Source organism: Thermobia domestica, chromosome 5 (assembly GCF_964235325.1).
Source record: "Thermobia domestica chromosome 5, izTheDome1.hap1.1, whole genome shotgun sequence".
Lineage (NCBI taxonomy): Eukaryota > Metazoa > Arthropoda > Insecta > Zygentoma > Lepismatidae > Thermobia > Thermobia domestica.
The window spans coordinates 286,176,100-286,183,627 of NC_137458.1; the positions used below are offsets into that span (position 1 = coordinate 286,176,100).

General features: G+C 32.1%; 1 pseudogene; it reads left to right on the forward strand.

Annotated features, from left to right (window-relative positions):
• Positions 1–4,870: 4,870 nt before the first annotated feature.
• LOC145685571 (cuticle protein 19 pseudogene) lies at positions 4,871–7,296 on the forward strand (annotated as a pseudogene).
• The last annotated feature ends 232 nt before the right edge of the window (positions 7,297–7,528 follow it).

The following is a 7,528-nucleotide window of genomic DNA, read 5'->3' on the forward strand; positions in this document are numbered from 1 at the left end:
AAGATTCAAGCTATTTTCCGCTGTATATCGCCTGTCATTTATGTTAACCCGCCGAGTGATAAGGTCATGCGGGTTGCATATAAATACGTTTATTTTTACCTATGATGAACTAATAACAAAGGATTTGTGGACACCTGAATGGTCAATTATCTCAAGACACTGGTAATTAAAAATTAAAGTGATATGATAAAAACCATCTAGGGTCCAAATCCTAACAACCCCCCAAAAATGAAAGAAATTGGTTCAGCCGTATTAGCGTGATGAGCGGACAAAAAATTGTACGTTCTCTTTTATATATATAGATATATATATGAGTGTGTGTGTAGCTGCAACTAATTTTCGGAACACTGAAATGTATCGGGAAACAGACTTGAGAAATTGAAAACGGACAAAAAAGAAAAAGAAAAATAATTGTTTTTTTTAGTTTCTGGGAAGAGGTATCTGAAATACACTGGGTAAAAAATTTTAAAAAAATCACTTGGTAATTTTGCGAACTCTGAATTGTTGTGTACGTACAAAACTACATAAAGTACCATAACATCTGGTGTAATTTCAGTTCTTAATAATCGATGGATGTTTGGTCTATAATATACTATTTTTGTTACACAATTATGAGGTAATTACATTTTACATGGTTTACATGTGATACCTCTGATACAACTACATTTGTTATAAATGAATACATAGGAATGAATCAGAAATTTTCAGAACAGCAGTAAAAACAACACTTACAAGAAAAAATGTTGTGTAAATTAACACTGGTCCTTGTCAGTAAGCAGTGTGTCCACCTCTTGCTTTCAGCAGTGCTTCCAACCTTCGATGCATACTGCCAATGAGAGTTTCACAATGCGTAACGTCAATTTCAAGAAACCAAACATGGATAAGTGCTGGCAGGAGATCCTCTTTTTATTTGAAACGTTGATTACTAAATTTTCCGTACATTATACCACATAAGTTTTCAATGAGAAATGGTCAGGAGACTCAGGATGCCAACTCAGTCTCCTTATGTTCATGTCACGAAACCAATTATTCACCACGTGTGCATGGTGACAGGTTGCGTTACCATCTTGAAAGATAAAGTAATCAAGAATACTTCCTGAAGTGATCCTGTGTAATCAGTACTAATTCATGATTCAAAATTTGTATATATTCTTGATTATTAACACTGTTTTTACAAATTTTAATCCTGCCAACACACGTCGCAGAAAAGTAAGTGCATTTTTACAATACCCGAGTTTGTCTCAAGAAAAGGGGACAAAACTTCGGAAAATGATTTTATGGGTGATTCTGAGCAAAGAAAGTTTATATGAACATGGATCCGAATCTCAGCGGTTTGAGAGCTACAGATTGTGAATCAAGACAGATTGTGATAATTTTATGTTACTTATTGCTCACCCTGTATTTATTCTACAGAAGTGAGACAGCAGAATAGAAAGGTGATGGAATTGCTTTCGTTGTGTATGGGTGTTATCGCCTAATGAAAAATCCATCCATAAATTTGTATGTATACAGTGGCGGATCCAAGGAGGGGCTATAGCTCAGGTATACACTTGATAAAATGGGCTTCAATCCTATTTTACACTGGATAAAACGGCAAAATATTGTTTAGCCCCTCCCTTGATCATATCCTGGAATGCCCCTATATATATAAATAAAGCTGTGAAGCTGTAACTAATTTTCGGAACAGTAAAATGTCTCGAGAAATGGGCTTGCAATTTAAAAATAATAGAATATAGGTCCGATATTTTAAAGGATCAATTACATTATCTTATTTAAAAAAAAAAAAAAAAAGTTGCTCCCTAAACTGAAGGAAACTGCAAGTTCAAAATTTCAATTGCAATCAGATGGCCAAAAGAGACACCGATATTAAAATGACATTTATATACTCATATTAAACCAAGTTCTAATTAGTACAAGAAGAAAAGAAAAGAGATTGAGAAGAATGCAATGTACGTCTGAAATAGTGAGTAATGAATTGCAATCGACCAAATAAAATTATCGAAAAAATGAACTTAAAGAAGACGGTCATTTTCTAAATGTACCTGATAAAATAAAACACTATTATTGCAAGTCAACATAACTGAACTTAATCTGATGAGAAATTTTTAAAAAGTTATCATAATTACTATTATTTGCTAATGATCATTATTTTATTCTTTGTTATAGCAAGAAAAATCTCTATTTCGTATGATCAATAATATTTATGTAACGATTCAATTATTTCTTTATGGAATAACTTCTCAAGCTCAGCTGCATACTGCTTAGTTTCGGCATCTCCACATTATATTTTAGTCCAACATGCTGATGAAATATTACCCTGGAGACATTTAAATAATGTGTAATACGTATAGTAAAGAAAAGCTTCTTTCATGTTCTTGATTTTGCAAGAAAAGTCTAACCATTATAATCAGTAATGATAAATAGTGATTAATAAATAAATATGCTATTATCTAAATTACGAAATTCTCACATAGTGCCAACCATCTGTCAGTAAAGTAATAAACGAAGCTACTTATTTAATATGTAAACAATATCTCTTCCTAGTGAGTAACGACACTTGTTTCTTGTTTAAATTTATGCAAATATATAAAATTAAATATTTAAAAAACAAAAAAATAGAAACAAAGGAGATTTTGAAATGCTCCAAATAAATTTTTGACTTAAAAAAGATTCTCACAGTACTGCTAATAGTTGCAAGTACCATTTCACGAGAAAATCCTTATTATCTACATAAACATTCCTAATTTTTACAATGATAAGTTTTAAGATAAGGTCACATAAAATTGCCAATTTGATAATGCTTTAATTTTTTATGTTAAAGTATTTACAGATAACTGTTTTTTAAGTATCTAGTTTTTTATATACAAACGTGCATAAGAAAATTATTGTATATCCAGAAGAAAGACGTTTAAGAGAAATATATAGGTACCTAGATAAGATGTCAGAAAATATTTCCGAAAGAAACGAAATTTGCCTCTAAAACGTGTACAAGCATTATATGTAATAATTTGTCTTATAATGTTTTTATGATCTTATCTGATTTAAAATCTCTTCGTGGTATATAACTGTTACTATGTAAAATATTTCAAACATTTATACTGCTTATAATCGGTGAAATAATGCAGAAACAAATTAAGAATTTCCTGTACAATTAACGTTAGATCTTAACTTTCTTTCCGCTTGTTATTCAATAAAACAGGGAGAATCAATTCCCCCAGTCACAGTTTGATATTATCATTTAAGTATCAACAATCATGAACGCACTAACTGTAAGTACTTTTCTAGTTCTTACATTTGTCATTATATAATTCATATATATTATAAATCAAGATATAACATATTTATTTAGATTTATGTTTATGTTAATGTAACAAATATACTGTATTTAATTAACTGATTTAAAATAACTAAAACTGACATAAAATAATTAATCCATATTTTATTTTTCTAAGCAACAAAATTTCAAATACTATTCTACCTAATCGCTTCAAATGTTTTTTTGTTATTAAATGTACGTACATTCATTATTTTATGCAGGAAATGAATTCTAATTATAAAACATAAAAAAAACAGTACCTTTGGAACAATTGCAAGAAACATCATAATTAATATCTTTCATAGGCACTTAAATCTGTCAAGAGGAATCGATGGACTGATGTTGCAGTTTCACCTAGATACTATAACATCAGCATATTCTCCATCGATTTTAGTAATTCTGATCATTTAAACAGAGTTCCCTATTTCTTTATCGTTGCTGGAAAATATTGAAAATCGTACACACCAACATAAATGCAACTCAATAATACATGCACTGAGACAATGTAACGTTAAGGTTCAGCTGCACTAGGGTACTTTATTACAAGTAAAGGCCACGTTATATTACAAGTAACATGACAATATCGGGGACACATTGGTTCAGTCTTCACATCTTGTGGAGGAGATATCTGGTTCCATTCAGGCCGGATCAAGTGTACTTTGTTGTACATAATCATAAGTGAGAGTTTTCCTAGGATTGTCCCGTTTCGTTTTATTTTCTTCATTCCTCCATTTGATTCATTAGTATGATCACTGTCTCCCTTAGCCTCGGTGCCTAATTGTGAGACGTTAAACTTTAAAAAAAAAACGTCAAGAATTCAATGTATTAATATTATTAGAATATTTATATTTCTTACCTTAGTGAGTTACAAAGTGAAGTCAACAGAAATGAGAAAAGCAGTTTAAAATTCACTCGTTATAATCACATTACCACAGTTCTGCATCACAATAATACATATTACTGATTTACGAGTATGAATGCACAACAAAGTGTATTCGAAGTATACATATTAATAATCCGCTAAAGAAAAATCAAATGAAGCCTTTCATATGAACATCCCACAATTATTATCTTTAGGCTAAGGGAGATGATGACCAAAGCAAGTTAATGATGATGGAAGAATTGGTGGAATGAGAAAGTGGGAAGAAATTGGAGTACCTCAAGAAATCCCACGGACACGATGCTGTGCGCCACAAATTTACTTGGTCGGGGGATCGAACCACAGATGCTAGGAACCAGAGGTAAGCGCTGTACCACTGAGCCACCCTGCCCTCTAAATCCGGTAAAGAATAATAGGATATACTTAATATATATCATCTGTATAATGTATCTGCTCTTACACATAGATAATACCAATGTAAACTTAAAGGAGAGTCAAAATGCAATAACGATTTCTATAATGAAAATATAATTGAAGCGCTTGGAGGATAAAGATGTTATGTTACATTTTTTGAAACGTTGCATTCTGGCGATTCATGCACGTGTTATATGCTAATCATGCTACGTAACACATTATTTAGTAAGTCCTCGTCTGGGTGCAGATATTTTGAAAGGATGAAGACGGTATGTTAACGGACAAGATTGGGAAAGTCAATTTTCCCGTCATATTGAATTTGTTACATAACACCTTTATCCTCTAAGCGCTTCAATAGTTTTACGTATAATTTAGATATTTAAATAAATTGGTTTCTGAAGTATACATTTGCTTAACTCTGTGTCTCCCAGAAGTAACTTAAGTCCCAGCTGTCACGTCATGAAACCACCTTTCTAAATCTCTCTTTCTGACTACAGAGCATAACCACTTTGTAGTATGGATTACTGCTCGCGTTTTCTGTACAGAAATGCAACTCACTCTTATCTAAACCAGTGCAGAAACCACCTAGGAAAAAACAATAGAAACAAGTTATAAATAATATTTTCTATATTGGAAAAATCGCTAAGTATCAACTTAATTAGACATACCCTAAAAATTATATTCTAGAAATAATGTCAAATGGTCGTGAGAAACAATTAAATACTATTTATTTTCTCTTTTGAAGGTTTTCTTTGTCCTTGTTGCTCTCACATCCTCTGCATATGCAGTTGGTGTTCTTGGTGGAATTGGCGGAGGTCTTGATTACTATGTAAGTATGATGAAAAATTCATATTACGAACATTTAATGGAGAGTACTAGTATTGAAAATTTTTGTTCCCACATCATATTTTTTAAATGACAAATATCAAACAGTTGGAATAACACTTTAATGTACAGTCAAATAGATAATTTTGTGAATGTTGAAATTAATTATCCACCTTTGTTACATATGAAATATTCTGGAATGAGATATTACAATTTTTTTAGTATTTTTTGAGTCATTGAAATCATATTTCGAGGAAAATTAGCCAGTGTTTCACCTTTTTTGTCCACTTTGGTTACATTATTACTTGCGTTTTACAATCTTAACTGGTCCGAAAAATGAGTTTTCATGCATTGCAGTAATGAAAACCAAGTTTTAAATTATCACATTTTATGCTAAGCAAGTCATACTAAGTAAAACAAGTGCCTATAAAATGCTTCAAAATAATAATTTATAAACGATAGTCCACTTATTGTAGACAAATGTTTCATACACATGAAATGTATCATCTCTATATGCTTATGGGTAAATCCCCTTCCTGAAAGAACTCACTAATTTACTTGCACAGCATAGATAATAGAAGTTACTAGGAATGTAATGCAGAAGTGCAGCTGCCAGATATCTCGCACTTCTTGTCTTAAAAGTCTATAAACCAGTTGCTAAAACACATGTATTGGAAATAAAGACTTTGATAGCGAGCACTGGTGTAAAATAACTGAGTTATAATGTTTTAGTTTTTTATATTCTTCTCGTTATGAATTAAAGGAACCAGACTCGAATCAAATACTTTCCAACCCATATCCTTTCAATATTTCAAAACCCTTCTTGCCAGGGGCCGCGGTGCCTCAGTGGTACAGCGTTCACCTCTAGTACCTGGGATCCCGGGTTCGATATCAGCCCCCTCCAACTGAACTTTAGGTGGATAAACACCGTGTGCGTGGGTTTCTCGGGTTTGTCCCTTTTCCTCCCACTTTCTTCATTCCACCATTTCATTCGTTAGTCATCATCAACGTCTCCTTTAGCCTAACCGGCATAACAGTGGGATGTAAAACTCAAAGATTTCATTTCTCTTCTTGCCAGTGGACCGAGGTCCCTCGATAGTAGTGAGCTCACCACTACTGGTGCGTGGGGTCCCTTCGATTCCCGGTACATTCCCGAGTGAACTTTGTGGTGAACAAACACTGTGTGCATGAGGTTCTCCCGTATTCCACCATTCCATTCATTTCTCATCTTCACCGTATCCTCTAGAATAGCCGACATAACGTTGGACGTAAAATTCAAAGATTTCATTTCATTTCTTCTTGCCAGAATAACAGTTCTCAACGAGGATAATTTATTTAAATACTTTCCTCCACCTCAGCACAACAAACTGAATTGATTTCCTTATTTTTCAAAGAATTTAATAGATTTTAATAAATGTTATAAAATTAAACAATTTTATTCTATTAATTTTTGTAGTATATAACATTTTAAGAGACTAATTTTATATATATATATATATATATATATATATATATATATATATATATATATATATATATATATATATATATATATATATATACATAACGAATTAAAATAGAACAATGTTATGTATATCATGTATGTTCATTATATTTAAAGGCTTATCCACGGTACCAGTTTGGCTATGCAGTGAGTGATCACCTCACAGGAGACAACAAGCAACAGACTGAAGTTCGTGACGGACCAGTTGTCAAAGGACAATACAGTCTCGTTGAACCCGATGGTAGTGTAAGACATGTAACATATGGCGCTGATGACGTCAATGGATTTAATGCCATTGTAAGAAGAGTTGGTGGTAATCTCCATGCTGGAGTTGGAGGTTACGGATATCTAGGTTAACTTTCTGTACATAGTAAGATTTGTATTATTGTAAAATAAAAAGACATACATCTTTAGTAAAATGAGTTTTAGTTCTCTGAAGTTATTCCTTCCAATGTTCTGAGGCACAATCATAGTTTTCGAATGACAGTAGTAGTTATAATTCACACGATGTTTCAAGTAATATCAAAAATAAACTTCAGGAATGCTAAATATTCTGAATTTCGAAAGATAATAAGATTTTTTTCTTATT